The sequence below is a fragment of the Populus nigra genome, chromosome 12 (genome assembly GCF_951802175.1).
Source record: "Populus nigra chromosome 12, ddPopNigr1.1, whole genome shotgun sequence".
NCBI classification, from domain to species: Eukaryota; Viridiplantae; Streptophyta; class Magnoliopsida; order Malpighiales; family Salicaceae; genus Populus; species Populus nigra.
In genome coordinates, this window is record NC_084863.1 from 10,404,250 (window position 1) to 10,409,846 (window position 5,597).

General features: G+C 34.6%; 1 long non-coding RNA gene across 1 annotated transcript; it reads left to right on the top strand.

Annotated features, from left to right (window-relative positions):
- Window positions 1-5,597, top strand: LOC133669606 (uncharacterized). Its single transcript, XR_009833917.1, has 4 exons — window positions 1-221; window positions 1,274-1,330; window positions 4,636-4,695; window positions 5,299-5,597. It is a non-coding gene; the product is annotated as an uncharacterized LOC133669606 (long non-coding RNA).

A 5,597-nucleotide genomic window follows, 5' to 3' on the forward strand; every position in this document is an offset into this window, starting at 1 on the left:
AGAGAAAGGGGAGTTAGGGATTTTCTACATTTCTCTACAATTCTCTCATCCATTCTTGAAAATAATACATGATTATGGAGAGTTAAGATAATTAAAAAGGTTTATGATGAGCTACACTAAATATTTGAGTGATCTAAGGGTTTTAAAGCTAGTGGAGGAAGAATGAAGTGGGGAGAAAGGAAGAAGAAGGAGGGAGAAAAAAAGGGTGGTTTCACCTTGAGGTTTCTTCTAATTAAATTCCTTGTTATCTTAGTAGTAAATATGATTGTATTGTGTTGATTGTAGAAATTTCATACATGTATGCTTGGGTGATGATGGGCTTGATTATGGAACTTTGTGATTAGCATATTGGTTGTAGTAATTTGTGATATTGTGATGAAATTTTATTTGTTGGCATGAGAATTGAATGGGTTAGTGTTTAATTGAGTAAAAAGTTGAAGAAATTTCATGCTACCCTTTACTTGAAATTTTGGCATTGGTAGAAAAATGTAGGGAATATATGTGATTGATGAAAAGGAAAATTACCATGCTTAAATGAATAAAATTAATCTTAGATGAGGTTTTGAAAACTAGAATCAAAGAAGAATTGATCCCTCCTTGGATGTTTTAAAAAAATAAATTCGGCAAGGTTAAATGATGGAAGAAGAGGAAAATTGTATTTGACTAAGTTAGAATTTTAGTGTGAATGGAAATATATTTAATAGGGTTAAGTAATGCATAAACAAGTAGGATGCAAAAAAGAAAAAGAAAAAAAGAAAATAAATGCCATCCTTACTAAACTAATAAATTTGGCAAAGTGAAGAAAGAAATAAAAGGATGGAATGTGGATGTGGGTAATGATAAAATTAGTGTTGAAATATGTTAAGAAACATGGTGAGAAGGTTTGAATTGCAAATTAAATAGGATGGAAAAAAAATCTGAATTTTTCCATCTTATAAAGATTTGACCAAGTTCATGAAAATAAATGAATTGAGTTGTTTAAGTTGGTTGTTAAATTATGACAAAATCCTTGTTTAATCTTATTGTTGTAATATATAAGGATTGGGAAAATGGTGGAATTGAAGTCATGGAATGGATAAAACAACCAATTTATTACTTGGATAGACCATGGCAATAAATGTATTATAAATAAAATAATTGGTTATGGGTAAAGTAGTTTATTAGTGATTTATGAATGTGAAGTTTAAATTTAATTTCGCGATGGCGAAATAAATATAAATTATTTCAGAAAGAAATAATTGTATAAGTGATTTAGTAATTCTTGTTGGTACAGGAGAGTTGCCTATGGGAGGACAATATCAAGGTCGTGCATTCCGTGACCAGACTACAGGTAGGTGCCCGACACCTAATCTATTTAGAAAATTTTACGAATGTTAAGATGTAGAAAATTTTTATAATGCCATTTTAAATATGAACATTGATGTGATATTATTATTAAGAAAATTGAAAAGTTATAACTGCCTAATGAGGAATTGGCGGCGGTGGAACCGATTGAAGGATTGTAATGATTGATACGAACGGTATCATATATTTTTGAAAAAAAGATTGTAGTGCGTTATGCTTTTAATTTATAATAAAGTAATTTTATGATATTATTATGTATATTATGGTTGTGCTAATTGTGGACAAATTTATACGTTGAATCAGCGCCCGGGAAAAGCGGCGGATGAATTAGTGACCCGGTAAAGGGGTCAGTGCCTGGAGAAATAGGACGGACGAAGTAGTGACCCGGTAAAGGGGGTCAGTGCCCGGGAAAAGGGGCGGATGAATTAGTGACCTGGTAAAGGGGTCAGTGCCTGGAGAAATTGGGTGGCTGAATTAGTGACCCGGTAAAGGGGGTCAGCGCTCGAGAAAATGGGCGAGTGAATTAGTAACCCGGTAAAGGGGTCAGTGCCTGGAGAAATTGGGTGGCTGAATTAGTGACCCGGTAAAGGGGGTCAGCACCAGGGAAAAATGGGCGGATGAATTAGTGACCCGGTAAAGGGGTCAGTGCCTGGAGAAATTGGGCGGATGAATTAGTGACCCGGTAAAGGGGGTCAGCACCCGGGAAAAATGGGCGGATGAATTAGTGGCCCGGTAAACGGGGGTCAATGCCCGGAGAAATTGGACGGATGAATTAGTGACTCAAAAAAGGGAGTCAGTGCCCGAAAGATTAGACAGATGAATTGTGATCTGGTAAAGGGGGTTAGTGCCCAGAAAATTAGGCATATGAATCAGTGGCCCGATAAGGGGGTCAATGCCCGGCAAATTAGATGAATAAATAAGAGACCCGATGATGGGGTCGATGCCTAAGAATTGGGCAGATAAATAAGAGATCTAGTGATGGGGGTGGTGCCGGGAATTGGATGAATGGATTAATGACCCGGTAACGAGGTTAATGTCAAATGTTAGATGGTTGGATTTTTGGATAGTCAAAAGTAATGGTCTGAACATGGGATCAATGCTGAGTTTGGGTAAATATGATAGATGCCTGGTAAATGGGCATAATGGGAGGAATTACTTGTCTGGATGTTTGAGACTAATGTTCTGGTTAAAGGGTTACTAATAGAAGCAATTATCGAGTGGATAATTGGTATACGCAGTATAATGTTAATATGGAATCTTAAATTATTTTTGAAAAAAAAATATTTTATCAGAAAAAAAACGTGTATTGTGATTGAATACGTGAAAACGATTGAGATGTCATGATAATTCTTGTTTCCGAATTATTGCAGCGTTATACCCCGTTTTGGACAATGAGCATTACTAACTGGTGAAGGTCGAATGCTTGGTGAGGAGGAATGAGAGTGGTTGGCTGATCAAGAAATTATTGCATGGCTTGGATTGAGAAAAAAATGTTCCTAAATGGTTGGGAAGGGCCGAATAGAATTGTTAGGGCGATCCTGGACAAGGAGTTATTACTTGGTATTGATCAGTTAGTGCTGGTACATGACACTATTTACTGGAGTGATACTGTTGATTAGTGTCCAGGAATTACTGAAGATGTTAATGGAAGGGCACTAGGGATCGAGGCTTTAAACATAAATTCTAATTACAGGTTTAGATCGAAGGGTTTGTGCCTTAGTCTATAAAGTTGTTGTAAAGCATTAGTGACTCAGACAGGGAGAAAGGAACCGTAATTGATGGAACCGAATAGGAACCTAGTTCCTTTCATAGGAACTAGTGGTTATTCAGTGTTAGAAATGAAATTGTTAGAATGGAAGATGTGATGTGATAGTATAGGGTATAAGCAATGGGGAGTACTCACGTTAAAAATAACGGTTAATAAAACAAGTTTATGATATTTGTTAGCAGGATGACGTGATCGAATGGGTGAATGCGTAGATCTCAAGATGGATATTCAAGATGATGTCGAACAGAGTAATTGAGATGGTCATTGGCATAACAATGACTGGATTAAAGTGATTAGTCGATTTCACTATTAGAAAATGTGAAATAAATGGGTGATTCTGCGTAAAGATAAGGGATAACTGTTTTAGAAAGGATGGGTGGTATACCCAACTAGCATGAGCAAGAGTAAGTGCAGTTACGGAAATACAGAGGTGCAATATACTTTAATGAACTGAGATCTTGTGGACAAAACATGTCGAGGTCTTACGGACAAAGAGCATGTTGTGACTTATAACCTACCGATAGCATGAAAGTGTAGGGAATCAGTGGTTCTACTTTTATGTAATTATAGTTGTTCATTTTTACATAAATATTAGTTCTATGCAGGACTTCTACCATGAACGACAAGAAGAAATTTTCCATTACGAGACAGTTGTTTTAGGAGTAGTTCGGATAGTATTAAATTTTCTGGGAGTTGTAACCACAGAGAAAAGGAGAAAAAGTATTTATGTTTTTCTTATTTCTTAGTGATTATGTTTCTATTATATCAAATGCCAATTTATTTCCTTAACCATGTATTATTTATTATGGTACATTGTGTGTGGAACTAAGACGTTATAGATATCGGAAAAAAAAAATCCTTATTTTCCTGAGTTCAAGGCTCATGGGAATTGTATTTATCATGAAAAAAAATCTCGGGGTGTAACAACATATCTTAGAAGGATTTATGAAGCATAGGAATAGTTGTCTTGAGAGAAGAAAGGAAAATGAAGATAATTGAAATTTCATCTAAAAACCGTTGACGAAACTGGACAAAATTGTCTCCTTGATTCCAAAAAGGATTCAAGCCTAAATATGATGAGATTCGAGGAAAGTTTCTTATAGGAGTTATAAATAAGGATGTTAGCTTTCCAAAGAGTCTGACCCTGCTTAATTTGGAGCTCTAGAATACCAAATATAGATAAATATATAGGGAGAGGTCGAGCTGTCACCTCTAATGACAAATTCAGCTAATTGGAAAAACAGAGAAATTTAGTCATGTTAGGGGTAGAATCCGGTTTCCTTCCCTTTAAAAAATGTGTAGTGTCATTTCTCGATGTTTGAAAGGAAATAAACCATATTTGAAATTGAAATTGTGATGTTAGTTATGATTTGATAATGAACCGTAATATTTAGAGATGTAATGGAAACGCAAATGTAAGAAAAACAATTGTAAAAAGGGGAATAAACATTGTTGTTGTTATTATTTTTATTTTGTAAAATGTGACTTGAGTAAGAAATAATTTTGTATGCTTGTGAATTTAGGAGGAACTGCAAGAGGGGCACAACAGCAGCAAGGAAGCACGAGTCGAGCTTCTGCAGTAAGTAGGTCTTTCATACCTATACATTTTTAAATAACAGTAATTTTGATACTCTGCTCAATTCTTGAATTTTATATCTATGGGTGAAGTCGTAAAGAGAAAAGATAAGGTGAAATAAGTGAGAAATAACAAATTGATTTGAGTAATTGATTTGATTAAGAATATGAGCTATATTAATGAACTTTATTGATGATCGCTTCTTGAATGTAATTAGCCGGTCCTGAGTACGGGAGGCTAATAATATTGGTGAGGTTTATTAACATCGGCATGATCATTCCTAAAAATGAGAGATACTGAACTTGATTAACTATTTGGGGTAAAAATAGTTAATGATATTGATGGGTGACATCGATATCAGCAATCACATGAAACTTGATTAGTTATTCCTAATGTGAAAGCTAATGATATCAAAAATCTTTGACATTCGTATTCTTGGAAATAGCCCAAGGTGTTAGGGATAATTGATTGACTATTTCCGGTTGGAGATAATCAATGACATCAATCGGTTGCGTTGATGTTAGTATTTACAATGAACTTGATTAGTCAGTCCCAATAATAGTGATTAATGATACTAATGAGATTCATTAATGTTGGCATTACCTTTCAGGTTTTGGGAAGAAGTGTTATGATGGTATTCTTGATGGAGAATGATTAAAGGTGTTAATGAAATGGAGATTAGCATATTGAAAGAATTATTCCTTCAGCCTTAAAAATACGGATGTTGGTTAAAATTTATGGAATGAAAAAGGAGGGAAATGTTTAGTGATTCCTAGAACAATGAACCTGGAAGTATTAGATGGAATTTAGATGGGGAATTGTAAGAAATTATGATAGTAGCATTGTATATATATATTTGTTTTCTCTTCTCTATGATATTATTGCTTTTAATATAATTATTTTCAAATA